The sequence below is a fragment of the Motacilla alba genome, chromosome 20 (assembly GCF_015832195.1).
Source record: "Motacilla alba alba isolate MOTALB_02 chromosome 20, Motacilla_alba_V1.0_pri, whole genome shotgun sequence".
In the NCBI taxonomy this organism is placed as follows: domain Eukaryota; kingdom Metazoa; phylum Chordata; class Aves; order Passeriformes; family Motacillidae; genus Motacilla; species Motacilla alba.
The window spans coordinates 9,858,282-9,883,370 of record NC_052035.1 but is presented as its reverse complement, the minus strand read 5'-3'; the positions used below and the strand labels follow the sequence as shown (position 1 = coordinate 9,883,370).

Genomic DNA, 25,089 nt, shown 5'->3' with positions numbered 1-25,089 from the left:
TCCCTTCAGATTCTGTCAAGACTCAATTTCTGCATTCGATTTAATTTTGAGACTCATGACCCTTAACAGTACATGTATTTATTGCCTTTATGGTGGCTCAGCTGTACAATATATCTATCAATCAGAAGCAGGAAGCTGCATATTATTTATAAGGATTTCAATAGTCAGTGTTTTTTGAGAACACTTGTCCTTAGCACGCAGTTATTAACATAGGGCCCCCAGATACAACAAAATTGAAAGTCAGCTGGAAGGAATGCCCTTATAATGAAGATATTTAATAACTGGCATCAGACTCTGATTTTCCTTTTGGTGACAGAAGTGGCACATGAGCAAAGGCAGGGGAGTGCTTGTGCTGCAGAAACCTCTCCTGCCCCTTCTAGGGCCTGATCCTTTCCACTTCCCACTGGAAATGGCTCGTGTCTAAAAGGCACTGGGGCACAGACTTCTGAAATTTGGTGTTATTGCACACACACGCTCACACACACACACGGTGCCTGCAGCAGCTGTGGTGCTGCCTCGCAGGGATTTGGTGCATCCTTCTCCCTTTCCTAATCCATCATTTCAAACCTGTTTTTCACAATTCACTTTTACCCAGCGTTGGCCCTGAGGGCAGCTAAATGCAAATGGTTCTCTGCAGCCCAAGAGTCTCCATCCCATGGATTGTCAACGTCCAACTTGGATTGACTCTGAATCTCCTCCAGGCTTCGGAGCTGCTGGGAAACACCAAAGCACCCCAGAAACTCAACTCCACCATTGCCAACACCACCACCCCACTTCCCAAATCAACCCTGACACAGTATTGAAATTGTTAATAAAACAAGTAATCAAGCTGCTAATATCTGCAATCACCATTTTGGAAAAAAAAAGAGATAATAGGGCAACCATCAGGGAGTACAGTTAATGTATAAAACAATTACTGTAGTCAGATGCTTAAGTAAGAGCCATAGTGGCAACAAAAGCATTACTGTACAGAGCACAGTGTACAATACAGAGGAGATTTTATTTGTGATGCCAGGATGGAAAAAAAAAACCTCTAAGAGGAAGCTGAGGCATTTTCACCAAATTTTTACCAGCAGCCTCTATCCTTGACATGAAACCTGTTAGCACACGTGTGCACACACACATACATCTGCACACAAATACAGCTTTAACTTGGAATCACTTGTTGTAGAAATTAATATGATTAGTTAAAGCACACTTGTTTGCTGCCAGCTAGCTCCTGTCAGTGGTCATCTCTCTTTTAAATACTATATATGCAGTAATAGCAATTTCAAATCCTAACAGCAGCAATCAGCCAGGAGAGCTTTGGTTCAAGTGGGCCTTTTAAACAAAAGCTTCCCAGTCCCATTTTTGATAAGGATCTAACTGCTAATCCTTTATTTTGCAGCCATCCAGGGTCTTGGGCACAGCTCTTCCCTCCTTGTGAGACTCTAGCAGGGAACAATAAGAACATTGATTTTTGGTTTTAGACTCGTAGCACCACAATGATTTCCCCCCACTATATTTTCTCCAGCATTTGGTGGGTTTTGCTCAGCTTTAATTGCTGCAAAGCTCTCCTGTTTTCTGTTGTTACTACTAAATCCCTGCCCTGTTCTCTGCCACACAGCAATGGTTGGGACATTTTATTGTCTCTTTAATCCCAAATCTTCTGCTGTGCATCTTCCTCTGCAAGCAGGAAACACTGCCTGGAGAACCCCAAAGCACAGAGAAAAAACATGAAGGATCTAAAGAAAAGGGCTGGCTGGGAATCCTGGTTAAATATCTGTGGGGCAGGAGCTGTTTGCTGGGAGAGGGGTGCTGGGAAGGAATTTTGCTGGTTTTAGCTTAAGAATGAATGTGAGAGTGGAAGTACCTAAAAAATCTTAACTGGAGTGCCTTGGGTTTATTCAGAAAAGTCTCTGTCTATGCAGCCAATATTATCACCAATATTTTTTTTATTAAGCCTCTTCTTTTAGATATATCAATTTTCTATTAATAAAATATTTTCCTTGTTGTGAACAATTTTAATGCATACAGGATATTTTAGTGCTTTCCCTGCCTTCAATTTCAAAAAGTTAAGAAAAAGTCAAAATTCAAAATATTTATATCAGCTTTAATAAAAACATTTTCACTCTAGTTTTGGACCCATGCTATGATCTGCATATCAGTAGAACTCAAAGCCAGCAAAATTATATCTCCATTTAAATAAATGAAGAGATTATCTACTGTGTCATTCCTTCTGGTTGGATTGTACATGGAGCAAAGACAATAATAATACTCAGGTCATCAAGCACTTTACATTAAAACTTGGTTCCATGTTGTTCTAATTTCTAACTACTTTTAACCCAAATTTTAAACAGAAAAAAAATTGCACTCATTTCTGAGAATAAGATCAATGAAAATCAGAAAGCTATGTTCAGTAAATAACTATTTTTGGAGCCTGTCTCATAACACTTCCTGGGTATTTTCCCCTCATACTGGAATTTGCAAAAGGCTGTGTCCCTTCCCCATGAACTTTGCATTTATCCATTCCTTTAGTGCTCTCTGGCTCCTGTGGGAAATCTCTTTAATGCTGGAAATCCTGAGGTTAACTAGTTACAATTGGTATTTATTCATTAAAAGCACTGGCTGGTCTGGAGGCTGAGCAAGGATGAGTTTCTCATCCAGGAGATCCAGGGATTTACCTGGGGGAACAAAATCAGCAGAGCCCAAAGGGTCCCATCCACTCCTGGGTGAATCACCAGGTCCCCTTTGATGCACCAGGGATGCAGGAAACCTCATCCCTTGATCCCAGTGTCCTTCACTGCACTGACCTGCAAGTCCTGGTTGTTATTTTTAAGGGTTTTTTTGAATTTTATCGCTTGCCTTTTTTATGGCCAGGCAGTCACCTGTCAGCATCAATTACGGGAGTTAATATTGACGTCCTCTTAAAAGAGGTTTAAATATTAAAGTGAAAAGGGACTAGCTCTGGGCTCCGTCTCTTTGTGGTGCTCGTCAATAAAAGCTGAACTTGCAGAACAGTTGTCACAGCGATTTTTTGTGTCTCGCGCTGACGCGATGCCTGAGCGGCAAATGTCGCCGGAATTTTTCAAATGAGCAAACTGCACTTATTAATTATGCTAATAATGACGACTCCACAGAGCTGCTCCGAGGGAAACAATAGCTGAAACTTGCTCCTTGCAAAAGGGGCAGCACAGGAGCTGTTGCCTTTGTTGTTTTCAGAGGCTTTAATGCAGGGAAAAAAAAAAAATCATCTTCTGCTTCTGGGGAAACAACCTTTCACACACACAAGCCCGGACCCTCAATATGCATATCTTTATTTTAACCACCATGGTATTTATTGATTTTCCCTGCAATTATGCAGTGCTGTATTTATTTGCAGCTGGGCTCTGCTGTGCCATATATTAAACCTCCCTTCCTCCAGTGGTGGCTCTTTAGAAAAATGCTTCTGATTTCCCCTCAGAGTATGAGGTCAATAGGCCATAACTTATGATTTTGAACCTATAGCCAGACCTAATTTATGGATCATTTCTGGCTTCTTGTGTTTAACTGTTTCTGGGAGAGGGTTTCATCAGAGGGAGGGAGCAGATCTATGAGCACAGCTGAGATCCAGACCTATGGACTGTAGGAAAGCTCTGGGCAATGCTAGAGCTAATTCAGACCTGCCTCTCTATAAATTATGTATAATTCTTCTGAAAAAATGTTTGTTTTTCCTAATATAGATCTAGATTATCTCACTAAAACAAGGGAAATGTTGTTAAGAAAGCCAATTTTCACGTATCAGAAATTAATTTTCATTTGCTAAGCACAGAATGCATTTAATTCTCAAATTTATTTATCAGGCTAATATTGACAAAATATGGACTTGCTTTCCTGACTCCACAACTTTGGCAATATTTGCCATGGGTGTAAGGTGAAGGTTTTACATTAGAATATTTAACCATTCAAAAGAAATAATCTCCTGGTCTCTGGCATGATCAGGTTTGCATGGCCCAGCGTGTGCTGGGACATCGGGGTGATGCTGCAGTGGGCAGGATCACAAAGGGGTGGCTGCACTGGTTTCCCACGCTGTTTGCTCTGGAGTTCAGGAAAGGGCTGCTCCCCAATCCCAGCAGATTTTGGATGAGGCACAGAGAAAGCTGGGTGTATAAACAGGGCCAGCACAGGCTGCCTGTACAGAGGGGAGCACTGGGAGCTGTCCAGGCTGGGGCCGTGGCACGCTGCATGCATCCATTCCTTTTTGACTTGACTGCCTGAGCAGCTCCTGGGAGCCATCCCCTCGTGCTTTCCACCACCAAAACCATCTGCTAGGGCTGTGCCTGGAATCGCCTGGTCCTCTGGAGGCAGCAAGGAGGAAGGGAGAGAAAAAAAAAAAGGCAAACTAAAATTATTCCCTGGAAATAAGTAAGTGAATAAATAAATAAATAAAAGATTTAACCCGTTTGATCCTGAATGAATTTTTTTTTGCAGCCCCAGCACAGGTCAGGCAGGGGCTGGGTTGGATCCATCCTTCAAGAGCTCGCTGATGGTAGCGGGTGCCCGGAGGTTCGCCAGGTGCCTGGAGGGCGAGTGGAACGTGCCAGGGAACAAATAAATGGTGGAGTCAAAAGCTCCTGATGAGGGTCGGATGTGAAGCGGTGCCAGGCGCACTCAGAGCCGCTCTGCAGCCCCGGCTGCGTCAGCACCGAGCTTGCCACGATAACCCTCAGCTCTGCACAGCCAGGCACGTGGGATGGCAGGGAACACGGCAAGAAAAATGCCATGGGAAGCGCAGGCTGGGGCTGAGCTCCTCCTCTCATGCCGGGCTGCACACATGGAGTGAGAGTGTGAGTGGCTGTGCCCACGGCAGGCTCTGACCCCTGCGGCAGCACCCAGGCACCACTGGGTCACCTGGAAACGAACCCACAGCCTTTAATTCTGGATTTATGGCTGCTGCTGATCCTAAGCTAACCTTTTGCCATTACAGTGCCTGAATGCAACTTTGGGGATTAATAAACGGGAAAAGCCGAGACCTTAACTGTCAGGAATATGGTAGATGTGCCCGGCACTAAAGCCAACAGCCATAAACCATGGAGGAGCTCTCTTCACCCAGAGGAAAACCAGCTTCCTGGTGGATAGGGTTAACAGCAAGCAGCCACAGAGTCAAGGGATACAGCTCCAGGCTCCAGTGCCTGCCTTGCAGGAGCCCAAGGAGTTAAACCCAAGCAAACCTCCTCATGCATTTTATGTCACTACTCCCCTCTTTTTTTTTTTTTTGTCTGTGTGTGTGTGTGACCAAGCCAAGTTCTTTTTTAGCTCTACCCTTTTGAAAACTGCTGGTTACAGATAAATTAAAATGCCAGAGCTGAAATTGCCCACGTTAGCCCCTAAGGGAGCCTGCACTGTCATCTTTCATTAGATGCTGATAGACCAAAAGCCCAAGGCAAAGTGAAAGCTGGTTCCTAAGAAAGGGCTGGGAGCCAGGAGCTGCATCTCTCTGCTGTAATCTTGCATCTCTGTCCTTTTAAGTTTAAGCTGAGCAATGCTTTCTTGGACATGTCTGTTTTCATACTGCAAATTTCAGTCTTAAAATCAACAGCAAATATGAACGGGGTAATCCACAGAGTCCTAAATTGTCAAGACAAGCCAGTGCATTTTCTCAGAGCAATCTGATGGTTTTGTCTGGTGTCAGCCCTTACATCCTCCAGTGCAGATGATATGTTTGGACGGTTTAATAAAGAGCTGTTTAGAAATGTGACTGTTATTATTTTTTTTTTTTTTTTTGAGGAATAGAATCACAGAATCTTTCCATAACAAATGTGGGATTTTCCCTGTGCTTCTCCCATCCCTTTGCAGGAGGGGTGGTGTCTTGGTGGGATTTGTGAGGTGCAACACAGGGGTGACATATTCTAGTCTAAAAAAAAATCAAAGTCTGAAATTATGCCTGCACAAGGAGCTTAATAAACCATAAAGGCCAGTGGCTTTCCAGCATCCTTTCACTTTGTGCTTGCATTAGAGATGTGCTATGACTTAGAAAAATGGGGATTGCACTGGGCAGTGGGCAGGAGCCTCTGAAAGGAGCAGCCGCCCAAATCCATTCCCTTATGAGCAACACAAACTGCATTTTGCTTCTGTGCCCAAAGGATAAATCTTCCTCATTTTCCCAGGGGCAGTGAGTGGATGAGGAGGCTCTTGGGCATCACCCATGTGCTACGTTAGCCCTACAAAATCCTACTGAGGAAATCAAGCTGGAAAACCATACTGGGATGCCCAGCTGCTGTAACCTTTGGATGTCCCACCACCATGAAGTTCAATAGCAGGTGGCTGAATGTGGTGTCTTTCAAGGCATGCAAAAGTGTTGAAAGCCTGGAGAAGCCAGCCCAGTTGCTTTTGCTCATCTGTCGCTCTAGGCAGTGAAATAATTTACTCCATTTCCATCCACCTTCTTCTCTTTATTTGTATTGAGTTATGATGGGGAAACGAGCTGCCTTAGATGTTGCTTACTTTCCTGGAGTCAGCAAGGCTTTAGTTTTCAGACCATTATATCTCTGTGCTCCTAATCTCAGTGGGCTTTTTTTTTTCCCCCTAGCTGCTCCTGAATTAATTTTTATTCTGTGTGTACAACACAAAGCAAACATCCACCCAGCAAAGTCCAGCTTTTCTCTCTGCAGCAGGCAGGAGGACACTTCCCCGCGTGACGCCCGCAATTGATTGAGGGGAGGAAACCGGACACAAAGTAAAGAAAACTGCAAAATATATTGTTCTGAAAGTTATTGGGCGAGGCCGTGGGGAATGAGTTTCCATTGCACTACATCTCCAGGGGAGGCAATAATAATGAGCTGCACTTAGCAAAAGTAAATACCTGTGACAGCCCCATGGAGGTGCGCAGGGCTCGGGCTGCCGCGCTGTGTCAGCGCTGTGAGCCGGACCCCTCGAGACTGTGAAGAAAGGAGGAAAATTTTGGCTTTATTTCTGGGGAGTTTCTGCTATATGTGAGTGCTTCAGTGGAAGGCATTGTGGTAGGGATGGCATGAGAGATCTTAGCAAGGACAAACATCCCTGCAATGCAATAATTTGACATTGGAATTATAAATTTTCTTTCTGCATTCCAAACTTGTTTCTGATACACAATAAGAAAGGTACTTTCGTGGGCTTCATGAACAGTACTGCCACTGCTCTGCCTGCCCAATTTCACTCCTTCTCACTTTTTAACTAATTGCATACTCAAATGCTGCGGATCAAGCCTGTTGCCAGGGGCTCTCATTTGGGATAAACCAGGGGGTTAATTTCACATACATGATCCAAAGAAAATCAGAAGAGTGAGAACAAACAGGTCAGACTTTGGGTCTCGTTATGGTCAATTCTCCTGACTCTGGATAATTTTCATCTTCATCTGGAGGGGAGATGAAATGTGTGTGTGCACCCAGCAAGCCTTTGGGATGCTCAGCAAGAGCGCAGCCCCATTTCCTTGCCTGGATCCTCTCACCCTCCAGCATCCACTCTACATGGAAAAGCCATGGAATGAAACCAGCCAAGCCTCCAGCACTTTCCAACAGAAGCCTGGGAACAGCCACCAGGCAGTGATGGGCTTGTCAGGGTGCAGAAGTGGGTGCTCTAAAGAACCTTCCTTGGCCATGGAGCAAAACTGTGGGGTTGACAGAAGGGCAAATTTGGTCTAAAATCAGAAACACCATTTAGTTTCCTGACTTATAAAAGAGGGTAATCACACTCCCTTTACATGGGTATCATGCCGTTTAATTAGTAAATGATTAATTTGCTAATGATCTCCCTGGCATGGAAAGCGCTACTGAACAGCTTCTTTTCCCAGCCATGGAAATCTGTGGCAGAAGGGAGGTACATCTGCACCTTCCCAGGCCTGCTTGGTTATCCCCCATTCCTCCACTGCTCTGCCCAGACCTGTGCATTGGGTAAAGGCAGCTCTGGGACCCTTCAGCACCTCTGCAGTGAGGCAGGACAGCTTTTGTGAGCTGAGCCACATCCTTGTTCTCCAGCAAGCAAAAAGAAATGTTTTCTCAGAGCTGGACAAGAGCTGGGAACTGAGGATCAGCTCTTCTGGCAGCCCCTGTTGTGCCCTGCTCAGAGCCACCTGCAGAAGAGCCACGTTTGCATGGCAAACTCAGACATAAAACGTGTTGTTCTGCTCTGTAAACACTCAAATGTCTCAAATTCTGTTTTATTCACAATTTCAGCAAACGAGATTATCGGTGAAAAGAGAAGGAAGCAGAAGTGAATTGCAGCCTTGCTTAGGAAAAGGGAGAGAGACTCATTTAAGCCAATTTCTCCAATCAAGAAGAAAGGCTGTTTGAAAAACAGATCAAAGCAAGAGTGGTTTCCTTGTAGAAGGAGTTTATCAGAACAGCATTTTCCATAAAAAGGGCTTGAGATGGACCTTGAGAAGGCTGAGGCTGATCCTCAGAGTAGTTTGTACCTTTGCAGCACATGCTGCAGCAATCCCAAACCCTGGTGTGGCTGTTTCTCCACGTTCCTCTGGCTCCCAAGGCCACAGAGACAGATGAAAAGCCCCAGAAGGGCTTCCCTTCTCTTGACCCTGCTCCAAAGCTTCCCTTACCAAGATGAATCTGTTCCCTAGCCTCTGAGAGCAGCCCAGGTTTCAAGCAGAGACAGGGCTCATGCCTGTCCTCTGCTGTGGGTCCTGCCCTTTTAATGCTTGTGAGCAGCTTATCTGCCTTTCCTTATCTCAATTCTTTCCTTCCTCCTTCAGGATTCCCTCCTCACCCTCACCATCCTGCCATCCTTTTCCCCAGCCCAGCTAAGCCTCCCTTGTGAAGGGCTGCCCCTTTTACAGCTTTTTGCCTGAAGCCACATATCTCCCAAGCCAGGGCTTTTCTGAGGGCTCTTGACATTAAAAAGCTCCAGTTTTGGAGCCTTAATGGGGAAGTATAACTGTAACATCAGCATTGTGGCACTGGGAAAAAACCCTCTGCAAAAGTGAGCAGAACTGGACCCCTCACATCTTGAGTGGCTTCATGCTCCTCAGGAAAGCTTGGCACAGAAATGCACTGCCTTTTGTGTGCAAAGCTGTGCACTCAGCCCTGCAAACTGGTGAGATTGGCTTAAAAATAACGATGTTTTAAAATAGAGTAAAATGCATTTTGGGCAACTTTCATCTGCTCCTTGGCTTTGGAGTGGTTTTCAGTTTGGCCCTGGGGACCACTTCAATCCCATTTCCAAGTTCTTCTCTGTACCCTGAAGGGCCAGACATCTACTTGAAGAAATCAAATCAAATCGGAGATTGCCCGAAACCCCACAAAAATACTGATGCTTTTAAAACCAAACAAAATCTTCACTCCAAATGGAAGCTGGGTCCAGCCTGACAACAAAAATCACAAGTTGGCACTGCAGCCCTCCCAGCGAGGCATCCTGGCTGATTAGTGCTGCTGCCTCATTAACATGCATACCGTAATCTCATTTGCTCCAGGACTGCTTTGATGTTAATTCCAGCGTTTTGGTGCAGTGTGGTGCTGCACTCTGTGTTTTCAGGCTAGCATTCCTCTCTTCTGCAGCCCAAACCTTTTCTTTTTTTGTGAGTTTGTCCTTCCTGTGGCCACTAAAGCACTGGCCACCTTCATCCTCCCAGCCCTGTGCCTTTGCCCTCCACTTTCCAGCCTGGCCCCATACTGGTTGTGCTCTGCTTTCCACAGAATTTTCCCTCTCTGTAATTTTCCAGCCATTCTTTCATATATTTTTTTTCAAACTGAGAGCACCTTTTCCCCGACCCCTGTAACTCCTAGACAGGATATTCAGCCATGGAAGTTGTCCAGTTTGGGAACAAGAGGCCATTAAATGCACTGAGCAGTAAAACCCATTAAATACACTGAGTAGTAAATCCCACTTACTCCAATGAGAAGATGAATGCACTGGTGCAGGATGGACAAGGGCAAAAGCAGATGTCCAGGGAAGTGGGGGACCAAAGTTTAATGGTCATTACATGGAGCTGAGCTATCAAGAGAGCCAGACATGCTGCCAGGGTTGTCTAGGGATGGGCCTGGAGTAGAGGTTTTGTTCAAAGCAAGATGGAGACTTCACCTCTCCACAAAATGAATCATTTTCACACTTCTCCAATGTGGATTCCAGATATCCTGGGTATTTATGATGGTGAGGGCTCAGAGCTGCCTCAAAACATGGGCAGGGACAGAAAAGCAAGGCTGCTTTATTGTCTGGGAGATCAATGACTTTAATAATTAGCATCTTACTTACACATGATTTCTATACTCAATTTGAATCTTAATTAGAGATGGAGAAGGGGGATTTAGAAACCCTGATGTAGCTCACGAGTGTCTCCCGCCTCTTTGGAGGAGGAGACCCTGTGGTGAGAGCTGTGACAAACCTGCTGCAGCATCAGGGAGCTCATCCTGCTGCTTTCTGGGGAGCACCCTGCCCCTCCAGGGAGGACATTGGGGCTGGAGGGTCCCACAGCCAAGTCCTGTACACTGAGAGAGCCCCAAAGCACAGCTCCAGCCTGCAAGGGGGAGCACACTGCAGCTTGAGGCTGAGGCTGAGGGTGCTGCTCAGACCCAGAGCTGCTTGGATGGGGCTGCTGATCCTGCTCAGCCCCAGCGTCTGCCCAAAGTGCTGAGCAGCTGTAAAAATCCACTGCAGTTTATGACCAAGAAAGGGATAGAGGGGCTGTCAGTGCAGGCAGGCAGCTTTAAACCTCAGCCTACATGTCTTTACACAGGGACACGCATTAAAAAAAATGCGAGGCATTTGAAGCCCACCATTTTAATTAAACTGATTTAACATCCGAGCTCGTGAGGGGCGCGGGGCTGGCAAGCACAAAGGAGCTGCACAATCACTTTGGCTCCATTGTTGACGGGCTTTTGCTCTCTGTTTGTACAATAACCTATTGAACTTTTCCAGACTGTAATTCAATACAGAATAGATCCTTGCAGGAGGCTTTTTTGGCAGGGAGCACTGAAGGCCTTGAATCAATTTCACTTTTCCAGCGTGGTTGTTTAATGTATTGATACCAGCTGGAAAAAAAAAAAAAGAAAAATAAAAAGGAATCAATGTTACTTTTATTTGTCCTGAGCTGAAGCCTTTTGGTTCTGTTCTTTGTGACACTGATACCATGCAGCGTGTGGCTATTGTCCCACCTTCGCGAGGAAAAGCAAAGGCTGTTAATGCGAAACAAGGCGGGTTTTATGTCCATAACACTTCCCGCTTTTGCAAAGGCTTAAAAGGTTTTGTAGGAGGAGAAACGTCCAGCAATCTACCGCTGCATGGCTTAGCTGGTTGTTCTAGAGATGCAGAACTGCTGGGACTCCGGGTGAGTGGTCAGGCAGCCCCCATCACTCAGGTGCACACCCGGAGCTGAGCAGGGAGCCAGGCAGGGCTCTGCTAGCTCCTCTTTGGGGACCTGTTTTAAAAACAGCCCGGGGACCTCCTGCCATGCTCTGGCAGCTCCTCTGGGTCAGCCCTGTGAGGGACTGCATTTCCAGTGGGACACCCTCATCCTGTGCATCCTGAGCAGCAACGCAGGAGTGTCTGTGCGGCCTTGGAACCAGTGCCAGAGGAGAGGAAGCATCAGCACGGCTCTGGCTGAGCCGGGGGTGGGCTGGCAGCACGGTGCAGCCCATCACACCCTTGCCCACAGCAGGATGAGGGGTGGGCAGGAGCTGGGGGATGCCCACGGTTCGGGTTGCACGGCAGGAGGAGCGCGCAGGCTCCGGAGCAGGGGATGCGCAGCGCTCCAGAAGCACTCCCAAAAGACAGGGCTGTTAATTGTTACTTAAGCAATGAAGCTGTTTCAGATTGCCTGGGGTGAAGCAGCAGCGGTGGAAGGTGTCTCACTGCCAGAATGAGAAGTGGCATTGTAGGGGCTCCTCTTTACTGGGAAACTTTTCCTGGGAGTGTGAAAGAAAGCTGTGGGCTGCCCCGGGGCCACTGGTGTGACCTGCAGGAACCTGGCAGAGAAAACAGAGAATCCAGCCCGAAGTGAGCATGCAGAGGGAAAACAAATCCCTCTTGGGTTGAGCCAATTTTCCAGACAAAACCGAGCAGGACTGGGATGGGTTAGATCTCCCTGGATTACCAGGCATCCCTGTTGAGCCACTGTGCCTTTTCCAGCCCCAGAAGAGAAACCTTTCCCTGCCTCGCTCCCATCTCAGGCCTCCCCAGTCAATGCTTCCTGCAAGGCTCTGGCCTCCATCTCGTGTGACACAGATGTCCCTGCACCAACAGACATGAACACACATGTAGAGAGGGGGGATGTGCTTGGTGACCATTGCCAGTTTTCCTGAGAAAAGGAAAGGCTGGGTTTCACAAACCCTTAGTGATGTTAACACACAAATCCCACTGATTTACACTCTCAGTGTGTTTTTCTGTTAGGATTTACCCCAAATAAAGAGGGGACTGATACTGCAGCAGTTAAATGTGGGAAACAAGAGGAGTGTTTTGAGCAGGGTTTCACTTGCTGATGATCTGCCCTTAAGAGTTAGTCTTGGGTTTGAAAGGCAGATGCTGGAGGGCAGCTTTGTGCCCTGCAAGTTATTGAGGTAGAGAGGGTAAAACACATCCCTAAAATAAATCTGTGTGCATGGCAAGGTGTCTCTTCCTCCCCCTGATTAGAAATTCAAGCTGTCTGCTATTACTGTAGCGAGTCCTGACGAACAGGACTGGGAAACACAGTCACTGCTTATAATGAGGTGCTGCAGTGTAAACCTAATCTTCATTTAGAGCAATTTCTGAAAGACAAAGAGAAATCCACCTGATGAGGTGCCGCTGAACCATGCAGTGTACCTACAAATCAAAGCCCCACATCCCCAAACTTAGCTGGGAAGGGGAAATAAATGGCAGGGGGGCAGCTGAGCAGGTGGAGGCCGCCTTGCAGGAGCATCCCTGGGCAGGATGGGGCAGGAGAGGATGAAATGTGAGGAGCATCCCAGCCCCCCCGGCTCACTGTGCCACGCACACACGATGCACGCCTGACCCTCAGCATCCCCTCGCTCCCCTTCCTCCCCCCTCCACTTATAAATCAGAGCAGAATTAATTCAGGCGCCGCGTTTTATTTGATAAACGTCAAAATATGTAAATACCGGGCTCTCTTCCTACAGTCGCTAAAACAAATGGAAAACACATTTATTAGCATAGAGATGAGTTTAATCAAATCAGCGGCGAGTACAAATTAGCCACAGGAAACGTAATGAGCTGGGAATTAATTAGCAGCATAATGGTAATAACTTTGCCTGCTGATTACCTTGCGGCCATGGCTCTCCCCCAGGGCTTTCCATGGGTTCTCCAACAGCTGATCTTTTCTGTTGCAGGAGCCCCTGAACTGGAACAGCATGGCCGGCAGCTCCTGTGCAACAGACTGGAGGAGGGGAGGGAGACAGGGTGAGGGAGGCAGGGGAAAGAAAAGCCATGTGAAAGATCTGCTGCCTTCACCTTCCCCAGCCCTGAGCCTGTTCCTTTGCCCGTGGCTCTCCTGGGCTGTCCTGCCAGGCTGTGGGGATGCCCTGAATGGGTGATGGGCTGGGTGGGATATCTGGGTCACCTTCCCCAAGCCAGTGTTCCCTCCTGGGCCAAGCACATGGCACATTTCAGAGCAGCCACCTGCACCCCGGGCTTATTGCAGTGCACCCTGCTGCAGGGGGGTGGTGCTGGGTCTGACTTGTCCAAAAATAAATAGCCAGGCGGTTCCGGAGAGAGGCTGGAGTTGCCTTGGGAAGGGCAGGAGCAGGCTGACCCGGAGACTCAGCTGGCTGTTTTGAGGAGCTGATGTTGCATGAGAAAGGGACAATTGGTGCTCCAGGGGCTTTGTAAAGTGCTGGGCTTGTAAATTAACTGTTTGACACCAACAGTGATGGAGAACAGTGCGGGGCAGGGGATGCGTGGAAGGAAGGGGCAGTTTCTCTTGATTTATTTGTATTCCTTCTGCAATGCCTCTCCTCCTAACACCTGAGCAGTCCAAAATAACTTGCTCAGAGCCTTTCAGTGCTGGAGCTAAAAGCACTTCATAAGCCTTAATGAATCAAGCTGTGCAACAGCCCTGCGAGGAATTATTATTCCCAGTGGTGTGGGAAGATTAAGGGAAAAATGCTCCTGTTTGGGGGCCTCCATTTAAATGCTCCTGTCCATCCTCGTGCACCTTCACACAGCAGCCTCCCAGGCAAGTGACTGAGTCAAAACTTGAGAAGTTTAAAAAATAAAGTTAAGTTAAGTTAAAATAAAAAAAGCCAGGCCATGCACTGAGGCACTGTAAGGGGGATCTGCGGGGAATTAACTGAGCATCTGAGTTCAAAATGTAATGCAAGGTGATTTCTGGGAATTGTATGGACGGTGGAAAGTGGGAATCCTGCTTCCAGGTCACTGGTACCTGCAGTGTCTCTGCTTGTCCTTAAGCAGAAAGAAGCTTCATATTCAGATCTGACCTTTGAAGCTGAGAGATCCAAGTAAAATCCATAATTGACCTCTGGGTGCAAAATTAAGCAAGTAGGCATACTAATCCCTGCTTGCACACCCCAAGATAAATTTTCCAAAGTCCTCTGTATTGCTTTTCCCAGCAAAAATTTCCATTTTTTTGGGAATAGGTATTCACCATTGCCTTTAATTGCAATATTAGGTCATTTCTTTTACCAACATCCCCCTAACAAATTTGATCAAACCTGCCCATGCCAACAGTGCTGATGGCAATGCCTCACCTCAGCAAGCTGACTGGGAAAAGAATTTGACAGTTGTCCCTGGAAAATCTCACAGGTCCCTCCAAAGCAAAGTCAGAGGAGAGCCAATGAGTCCTGCTGCACTCCGTATCAGACCTGATTTCATGCAGGACCTGAAATAGATATTAAAAAGTCCCAAGATAGGGCAATAAACTGAAATTCAGTCTCCATGGGATGTTTGGTGATGTGTGATTTTTTGTGGGACTGTTTGCTTCTTCTGGAGAAGCAGAGACAGAACTTCAACAGAGGGATTCTTTAGAGCCTGATCTCCAGAGGTGCATGGATTCCAGCATTTTTCCAGAACTCCTCCTTTCAGGAGGCAGTGCTGACTGCCCTGTCAGAGGCTGGCCTCAGCCTTCCTGCTGCTTGTTGAGTTTGTACCCAAAGCTGAAGGGTCTCCAGGCCTGATGGGCACTGTGGGCTGTGCAAGAGCTGCCACCCACTCTCAAAGGCCATCTCTGGGATGCTCCTCTCTGGAGATCCCACCCTGCAGAGTCAGGGCAACATGGGCCTGACCTCAGATGAAAGTTGGATGGCTTCAGTTAAAGATGCTTCATTTTTTGCTCCTTTTATTGCCTCTGATCTTTCTTTTTTTCCAAGGGAGCTTGTGTAAGTTGACACAATAGATTAAACCACGAGTCGCAGTTGAAGAATCCTGTGTTTTATTATCAGGGATAAATAATATCTCCCCCAGAGGAAAATGGGAGAACACAAGGTCACCCAGCATGCCCAGAGAGGAGCCTGAATAGAATCTGTAAGTTGCTCCAGCCTCCTGTGCAGCCTGAGCTTCGTTCTGAAGGCAGAGGGGTTTATTCTTCAAAGTACCACTTTCCTTTGCTACCTGCAGACAAATAGGTTGCTCTAAGATGCCTTCCACGAGCTGATTTTTGATTCATGAAAGCTTGAACCAACACTGATCATAAGAGAATCGACAGTGATCATAAAATATGAAAGGTTTTTAAGAAGGACTCTACATCATACTGAGGTCTGCAGCAGGATTTCTGCTTCAGAGCCAGAGGGACCAAATGCATCCCTGGTTTATTGATGAAAATGTGGAAGTGAAAGCAGTGAAAGCAGAATTTTGCCCCTGTATATTCAAGGTTACCTAATGCCACAGAAGCTTTTAGGAAATCTACCACTTGAAGCATAAACACAAAACAATTTTGTTCTCATGCAATTTTCTTGCCAATGCTTTTTCTTAAAAATCTGTACGGCTGTCATATAAAATATGCCTGGGTTTGTTCTAATTTAGATTACGCATATTTGTCCTCAGTGAGTGATTGATTAAGTGCTCTGATCTTGACTGCTATGTTAGCAGCAGGGTATCTGTGCAAGAGGATTGGGAAGCTCATTGGATAAATGGTAGAGATGAAATCTTAGCTGTTACAGATCTGGGTTTCTTGTTCACAGCCAAGGCAAATGCTGTCTTCTGTGCAATAACAAACATGCTTTGTAATGTGTTCCAGGACAGTGCTGAGCCTGACTTTGTTTCCTCGTGGAGGGGCTTTAAGCTGTCACAATACCGTGGCACCAAACTCTTGGTGTCACAGCTCTCACTGCAAGGAGGGCATCTCTGAGTTCACTGGATCAGTTGTGATTTACGCTGATGTAACTCAAAACAAAATGTGTCTCACTGACATCTGTGGAGCTGCTCAGATAAAACCAACACATGAGCAGAATCAGGGGAAAAATAAGATTTCTCTGTGCAGCTGAGCTCATTCAAAGCAGTAAGCATGGCTTAGCAGGGCTGACCAAAATGGAAAACCTCCTTCAGGGGTTACATACCCTGTCAATCTCACTTTACCATCACTGGCCCTGAGCTGGGAGCAAATACAATCCTACCCACAGGAGCTGGGAGATATTTTCTTGCTTATTTGCATAACCTTAGGTTCTGTACTTCTTACAGGAAATTATGTCAATTTATGTTTTATCATCTTTTCATTTGTTTGTGTTTATGACCTAGAATGCACACAACTAAAAATACCTGAAAAACACCGACTTGAAAAAAAAAAAATCAGTTTTATTTTTCTTTAGTGCATCTTCATTCCTACACTGGTCTATTGCATTGTCTTTGCAACACCATAGCACTAAGAACAGGCAATTATGAAAAGAAAGGAGGATTTTTTTCTCTCCTTTTCTCTTTCTGAATCATTTCTCTGACCTTCTTGGAAGTGTACAAAAAGCTTCCAAGACCATCAGAATAAATAGGTTGTTTACTGTGATGCTTTCAGCCTTGGGAAAAAAAAAAAAAAAAGAAGATAAAGAATAGAGAAAAGAAAATCCTTATACCCACTGTCTTCCAAAAGGAGACAGATGAGCTGTGAACTCTAGAGAAAATATTCCAAAATCTGACCATGATACTGTCACAGCAAAGCAGAATAAAAGAGAAGAACGCCAAACCAAAAGGTGGTCACCCCAAAATGTGGCACCCTCCTTCTCATCATGGACTTTTGGGGAAAAAACAAGGGCAGGTTGCAGGAATACCAGAACAAGGGGATCCATCTTGGGAAAAAACCCCTCTGTCCCAGCCTAATTTCCCATGATTAGGGTATCATGTTTGCCATTGTCTCACTGATTTGCTCCCAGCCCCGGCTCAGGCAGGGGCAGCATCTCAGGTGCCTCCTGGGCGAGCCCTTTGCGAGGAGAACCATGGCCTGCAGCCACGCAGGGAAGTGCTAAGCTGTGTTAATGATGCTGTGTTATCATCAGGCTCTAATGCTGCCTGGGATGGATGTCACTGCTGTGTATGTTCCTGCAGATCAGTTGGTAATTACACTTGGATCCAAAGTAATTACGCTGAGACTTGCACTCCGGTTTAGAGACAGAAATAACCAAGCACTCGCCTGGTCCCACACGTAGCACTTGTGATGTAATTTAATAGCCAGCTACTAACACGAGAGTAAAGAGGCATTTCTCTTATATTTATGCCCTTTTAAATTAAACATTGGTGTTTTTCCCTGTGAAAGGAGCACTGTGCCACTGGTCTCCTTTTCCCACTCAAGCGCCCTCCTCTTTTCCTGACAAAATGAAGTAGACTGAAGGAAAATAAATATTTATGAGCTCCTCCTGGGGTGTGATTGTTTTGATGCAGGTCTTGCTTTGGCTTTACTCTCTGCTCTATTTAAAATTTCGCCAGGAAAAAGCTGCCCCTCTGAAGAGTGGAGGAAGATGAGGCATTTGGATGAGTTTTGTGGTCTCCGGGTGAGGAGCGGAAGGACCAACCTCCCTTTTGGAGCTTTTCCAGGTCACATCTGCCAGCGTGTTTCCTCTTTAACCTCCCAACATTAAGCACCTGGACAGCTGTAGCACTGCATTAAGCACCTATTTTTGATGAGGAGCTCAGAGGAGAGGGAGGCAGAGCCCACCTGCAGAGAGAACCTTCCCTGTCTGCAGCTCTGTTTCCCAACCATCCATCAGCAAAGCACGCAGCCTTTTTCTCATGTAGAATCCTCTTGTGCATTTCCAAATAAGCCAAGGCTCTGCAAATATTCTGCTCCCTTCAGGGTGAGAAGCTTACTTTGCTCGGGAAAAGAAAGAGTTTACTGTGATCTCTTTCTTTTGGCAATGTCTGGGTAATCATTGCTCATAATAATGCCATCCCAGATGTTGAAACATCTCCTGTATTAATTTTACCCAGAAGATAATTTCCCTTAGAAATCATGTGCAAATCCCCTGTTCTAATTTAAGAATTAATTCAGTACACTAAATCTTAGCACTTCATCCTAGAAATGTTTTGCAGTGTCTATTAACCCTTTACAACAACAGTAACCAGCTCAAATGTGGGATGTAGAGATGTAACTAAGCCTGTCTCTCAAACCAAGCTCTTTTTGAGGCCAGTACACAGTATTTTAACGTCTAGACCTCCAGATCCTACCTGCTTGAATGACTTCTTTCTCCCAGAGAATCACAAACAGAAATTAATTTGCTGTTGCAAGTGTGGGGGGCAAATACACCAGTGCTCCCAGACACCCCACTGCAGTGGTGTGTGGGACTGTTATCCCACCCACCACCAGGTGAACGGGAATGAAAATAGGATGATTCCACATTTAACAAGACACGGAGGCAAAAGAGGAGCTGAAGGATTTAGCTGAACCTGTGTAAGAAATGTCTGGGAGAGCTGGGAACACACCACACTCCTTGAGAGTCCTGGGTGTGGGTCAGTGGCACCTGGAGCCAGTGGTACCTGATCATCTCCCCCTTCCTGGGTGGGCTCAGGCTCACAAAACTTCACACCAGCACTACTGCACAAAAGTACTGCTGCTGTGAACAGCTTCATGCCTTTACTGGGTTTTCTTCACTTAATTTACAATGGAAACTGTGTCAGACTCCAGACTGGGCCTTTTCCTGCCCTTCCACGTTGTGACAATCTTAAAGCATCACAGCCTTTATAGTGAAAGTCTTTGACTGCCATTGAAAGCAGTAAAGAAAATGAAGAGGCCAAATCTCTGAATTTCCCCCAACTTTGTGAGATCAGAGTGCAGTCCAGCACACCTTCTGTGGAGCAGGATGCTCCAAAAAAATATCTACTGATTCCTAGCAGAACAAAATGACTTTATTCCATCCCAGTGATTATACCCAGCTAACTGCTTCATGCAACCTGAGGTCACACTTGGGATTGCACTGGTTTTACTGGGGGTGGTTGTGTTTGCACTTTGCAGAGCAGAGGGCCAGCCAAGGAGGCTCTGCTCCAAAGAGGATTTATTTGGAATCAGCTTTTTAAATTATCATAAGGTGATAATAGGTGATTAAGGCTGGGGATATTCCAGCACCTCCACCACCACCTCCTAAACTCCCAGATGCTGTACTCAGACTGTGCAGCAAGTTGGCCTCAGAGGAGAGGAATGATGCAATCCCCAAAAATGATCCTTTCTCTTGCATTTCAATAAAATAGACTGGGAATAAAAAGGACTGCTGTGTCCTTCTGGTCCTTAATCAAAGGAGGCTGCATTTGTGCCACCCTGAGCTTCAGCACACTGACAACTGCAGGATGGATCTGCTGGCCCAGCAGCCCAAGCTCGTGCATTGGTTATTATTCCTCCTGATGAATTCACTTGGGGGATCTGCTCCTTGAATGCAAAGCTCCCAGGTCAGGACAAATGGAAAATGCATTACTTGGAGCGTGACATGCTGTGAGTCCCAGAAATGTGTTCAGATATGTCCATAGGCAGTGGGATAAAGCTGTTCCTTTATCTCACAGCTGCTGTTGGAATTTCCCTCTAGAAACCTGTTTTTGCATCAGCAATGGCTATTTGCAGTGAAATATTGGAGTTTCTTGTATTCATTATGTATTGGAATGGAACAAGCTAAAATCATAGCTTTGTTGTAATTTTGATTAGTGGGGGACATGACAAAAAAGACCCAATATCAAATCTGAAGTATTTAGAAAACCTTTCTATAAAAACCAGAACTTGAAGTGCTGTCCTGATGGGAAAGCTAGCTGCAGGTTTCCAACAAAAAAATTTCTGCAGCATCTCAGGATCTTGATCCCAAAAAGGAAGAGTTTGTGGTGTCTGAGGCCCTGATCCTGCCATGAAACATGTACTGGCTGGTTCTGTGGGAGTTTTCTTCTTTCTTCCGCAAGGGAGAGAGAGAGTTTAGTGTTATTTAGTGAATTGTCACAAGACAAGACACAGCTATTCTCACCCAACCCACTGATCTTTCTAGAAGACTTTATATATAATTTCTTTTGCTGTTTTCATTTGCTTTGCTGCTCTCATGAGCTACAGGATACTACAGTCTCATTCAAGGTGTTTTATACTCGTCTTTGGAAGAGCAGAACTGTGTTTGCAGACACATTTTGCAGCTCAGATCAACATGCACAAGTTGTGGTCCCACCAAGGGTTTCCCAAATGTGTAGGATGTGGGAAGCTGATGTGTGGATGAGTTGATATAATCAAGGTTCAAGTGGGCAGCAGGTCACTGTTACTTTGGTGGCCTGGGGCAGGTCCTGGTGTCTGCTGGAGGTGGGAGCAGAGGCCCTGTGCATCCTGTTGGCAGCAGGAAGGGAGGAAATAGCTCAGCAATAAATGATGCCCACTGTCAGGACTGATCATCCCTCTCTGTGGACATTCAACCCTCACATCTCTTACTCCCAGGACCCAGCTCTCAAGCTCAGTGTTTGAGCTGAGGACAGTGGGTGTTGGTACAAAAGAACATTTCCTTTTCACTCCCTTCATTTCCCCTCCCACGGGGAAAAAAACTTGGGTTTAAAGTCTGCTCCTGTTTGATAATTTCCCTTAACTACCAGCTAAATAATACATGATCCCCAGTGCTGACTGATGACTCCCTCTCCTGACCCTGTTTTATTTTTATTGCTTGGCTCGGGCCAGTTCCTTCAAGTCCTGAATCATCAGAACAGAGACCTTGAGGTATTCCAGGCAAATCAATCCCTGGCCCATTGACATATTGCTTTAGCTAACCAACCATACAACTTCGCTTTTCCCTGATAATTTCTCAATTAATTGCTTTTCAGCTCTCATTCGTTACAAGGTCAGGCTGTGACTGGACTTGTACATTCCCATCTCTGATAAACTCTCCTGGTCCCCTAATCAGCCACGACTGGGATTTTAGTTCCATTAACTTATTCATCATCCAGACATTTTCATCTTGGGGAGCTTGACTTTTGATTGTATCAGGAGTATCTTCAATTATTTAAGAGGACTTAAAATTGCCTTCTTACCTAAAGGGAAAATGCATTTGGAGCCTTGAAAATTGATCATATTGGACCAGTGTCTTTTGGATGTTCATATGTGCAAGTCCATGTTACAAGAAAAGCTCCTGCATGGCCAGAGCAGAAGAATTTGCTGCTGGTGAACATGTGTGTGCATGAGGCTGACTCTATTAAGATGTCAGCTATAGGGGAATGACAGTGTGCTGATGACTGGTGGCTTACTAATGCTAAATCACGCCTGAGATTCTGTTCCATGATGTCAAACATTGATTCAGTTTCCGTGGGAAGTTATGCAAATGCCAGAGCCCTTCAATGAGGTCTGAGACTGAAATTGTGAGCAAAAAACCCTAATAATAAAAGAAACTTCCTCTCTCCTGGCAAGAAATATTTTGAGAAAATTTTGAAGGGAGCTGCTCCAGGAAAGGGGGTGAATTTTGAACATTTTGAACATGTTCCAAAAGGCAGAAGGGCTTGTAGGACCCTCCTTGTGGGAGCTGGGAGCCAAATCCATCTCTTCTGCTGCAACCTTCTGTCTGGGCTGTGCTTCATCTTTGCAGCAGCTGGTCCAGTCCAAGGCAACAACCCACTAGTGCTACTTTCCACAAATTTATTCTTTAGACAGAAGCAGCCGGCCATGTTACACAACCCCAACTCTTCTCCATGCCCCTCTTCCCACAGTTTACATCCAGGCAAAGCTCCTAAGAGTCTGCAAACTTCTCCCAAGAGCAAAACTGGTGGCAAACCCAGACAAGCTGGCATCAGCTGGGAAATGGTGCATTTCTGAACACAGTGATGGGACCAAGGAGTCTGGAATCCCACCATGCTCTTTGTCCCAGGCTCTGTGACTTCTTTGACTGAAACCCACCTTCCCAGGATGGTACGGGGGAGCTGTTTCAGATTATCTGAGTGCTTCAGGCTCTGAATATCCACAGAGAGAGGTCAAACTGTATTGACAGGTTCTTTAGGAAGAAAAGCTAATTTAATATTGGCAAGACAAGACTGCTGCATATTTAACAGGAGCCTCTTCTTCCAGGAAAAGTGCTCTGGTTCCAGTTCCCTTTCTGCCGAACATGGGTGGTAGCTTTTATCGCTCATGATTTCATTGCAGGCCACAGAATGATGGATTTTTCTGGCAAAACCCTATGCTCACACTTTTGAGTGCAAATTTTCATAATTCACTTAAAAAGAAAAGCCCACATTATCACTGAGAAGGGCTTAAAAAAAGACTAAGAGCACAGAAAATTGAAAAAAAAAACAACCCTGCACCAAAAGGCAGCGCCTTGCGATGAAGGAAAGTGCAACAGCAACAACAGTATGAACTGTGGGGCGTTGCTTTGATTGTTTTTTTCCCCCCAAACTGCAATAACTCACCCGTCCCACTGGAAAAATGTGCCCTTTCTTGATGCATCAGCAAGGAGGGCCTTTCCATGGTCTCTGTCTCTTCCTGTCAATGATGTACCAGAAGGCACCAACACTTGGAGGACGTGAAGAAACGTACAGTTCTTTCCCCGCCTGTTGCTAGGATTCACAGCTCTACCCCACCACTTTCTGGGGCTTCAGCTCCTATTTTGGCTGTAGGAAAAAAGAAAGAAACCTTGTTGCTTCCAGGCTTTCTGCATAAGGCTTGAGCAGCTCCAATGCCAACCCTTATAATATTGCTACAGTCAGACATAAAATCTTAATGCACAATAGTGCCTTGAATCTTACATTCTTCTGAAAAAGGTGAGTCCCCAGTAGTAAATGAAATATTAAACATTATTAAATATGAAACAGCTAAACCTGGATTCCATTAAAATGAATCTTTCATGGTTTTCCTGGTTTCTTTTTCCCATTCCCTTTTTTTTTATCCCCCTGGGAGCGTAGTGATCTCGTGAGCTTTTATGTGTCCTTTTAAAGACAGAAAAATCACAGGTAATTTAAGTCTATTCTATTCAGATTTATTTTAGCTGGAAAACAAATCAAGGCAGTGAAACTCTTGCTTGGTAGCATCTCTGTGACTGAACTATTCAGCAGTCGATATCAAAGGCTCACCTAAAGACACTCTTGTAATGCCTGCTGACATGTGCCACCTATTTAGAAATCTTGTACCCTGTTACACACTCTTCTTTCATTTAGAATGGCTTTAATCTTCCACCATACACTAAAAAAAAAACCACCAAAAACCCCTGCTTATTACATAGGATGCATTTTGAGCTGGTTTTGCTGCTCCTGCAGGTTTTCTGGGAGTTAAACTGTGTCTGAGGTGAGTGCCCTCATGGGACCTGGCAGCTGGGCATCAAAGGGAAAGTCTGAGAGAAAAAACGTGGGGTTTTACAGAACGTCCCTTAGACTGGCTGATGAAACACACTTGACTGAGGGTGTGACTGCGCTGATAGCACAGGGCAGTCAACAGGATAAACCAGGACTAAATATTCTCATTGTATTTCATGACTGTAGTATTTGCACCTCAAAATGAATAAATATATGGCAATCTGTGTACCTCTGGTGCTGGAACAAACCAAAGGTGTGTCCTTCTCTTGACATGTATTTATGTCCTCGCATTCAGATCTTAAGACTTTTCTGTGATTATTAACTCCTGTATTTAGACAGGAGTGGTAGAAATTTTTAGAAGAGAATGGGGAAAAGAACTTTTGGCCATGCCGAGAGGCTCCCAGAGCTTGGATCTGTGCAAGAGCATTTCCTGGCTCTGGCTGGGAGACTGCTGAATCAGGCTGGGTCTGGTGGGAGGTTGCATCTCCAGCACACACCTTAATTCTTGACTTGCTGCTGCAAAACATGCATGAGTTAATCTACAGACACATTTCTGGACTGGAAGGCAATAAGTACTAAGAAAGACAAGTTAAAATGGCAAAGAAGGTAGAAACCATTAATTATTCATGACTACTGTTCCATTTTGTGCAAAAAGCCTTTCTGCCTTGCTTTCCATTTTGCTTTGCTTGGGTCACATCTGAGGCTCAGCAGAGGAGATTTAAATGGGCTCCCCACCTCAGGAGCTCGTGCTGATGGGTCCCTCACATCCAGCTGGGTTTTGCATCGCTTCCTCCAGGAATTCAGCAGAGTGGGGTTCTGCAGCAAAGTGGGAAAATCCACACTCTGCCCTGGTTCAGAGAGTGCTGTTTTCCAGATTTCCTAAAAAATAAATAAAAGAGTAAATTGTACGAGGTTATTTTCTGTATTTAAACACCAGTGTTTGCTTTTTGCTGTAGTTCTACTTCAGCTGAGATGGCAAGAGCATCCCACCAGCGTGGCCTTCTGGCAGCCTGACCAGAAGCATACGCTCTTGGTCTGGTTTTGTGAGGGCTTTTTATGCCTTTTTCTGGCCTGACACCCTTGCAATGGAATCCCAACCACGTTATTTATTTATTTTAATGAACTGCCTTTGGCCAGCTCAGGTTTTCAGCACAAGGATTTCAGACTGCCTCAGAGCACCAGGAAACATGCTGCAAACTGCTATGAAGCTGAGACATGAACATGTCAAATAAGTGATCCACATGAGAGTAGATAGACATGACATTTAGTGATCATCTTTCTTGGACAAAATGGGGCATTGCTGTCACTTTAAGTAAATCTCAGTCAAATTTCTGGCATTTTACCATTGGGGAAGCAGGAGGCATAATAGTAAATTTCTCTTTAAAAAATATAAAAGACCAACCTTGGGAAAAAAATATGGTTGCCACAATTTAAGGTGTAATACCTCATCCTAGCTCGACCAGCCATTTCCTGGCTGCTGATATCAATATGTCACTCCTAATGTTTACT

General features: G+C 45.5%; 1 long non-coding RNA gene across 1 annotated transcript; it reads right to left on the bottom strand.

Annotated features, from left to right (window-relative positions):
- Positions 1-1,016: 1,016 nt before the first annotated feature.
- LOC119710197 lies at positions 1,017-24,454 on the bottom strand. Its single transcript, XR_005259517.1, has 4 exons — positions 24,316-24,454; positions 22,702-22,902; positions 13,199-13,312; positions 1,017-4,316 (listed from the first exon to the last, which is right to left on the bottom strand). It is a non-coding gene; the product is annotated as an uncharacterized LOC119710197 (long non-coding RNA).
- Positions 24,455-25,089: the final 635 nt, after the last annotated feature.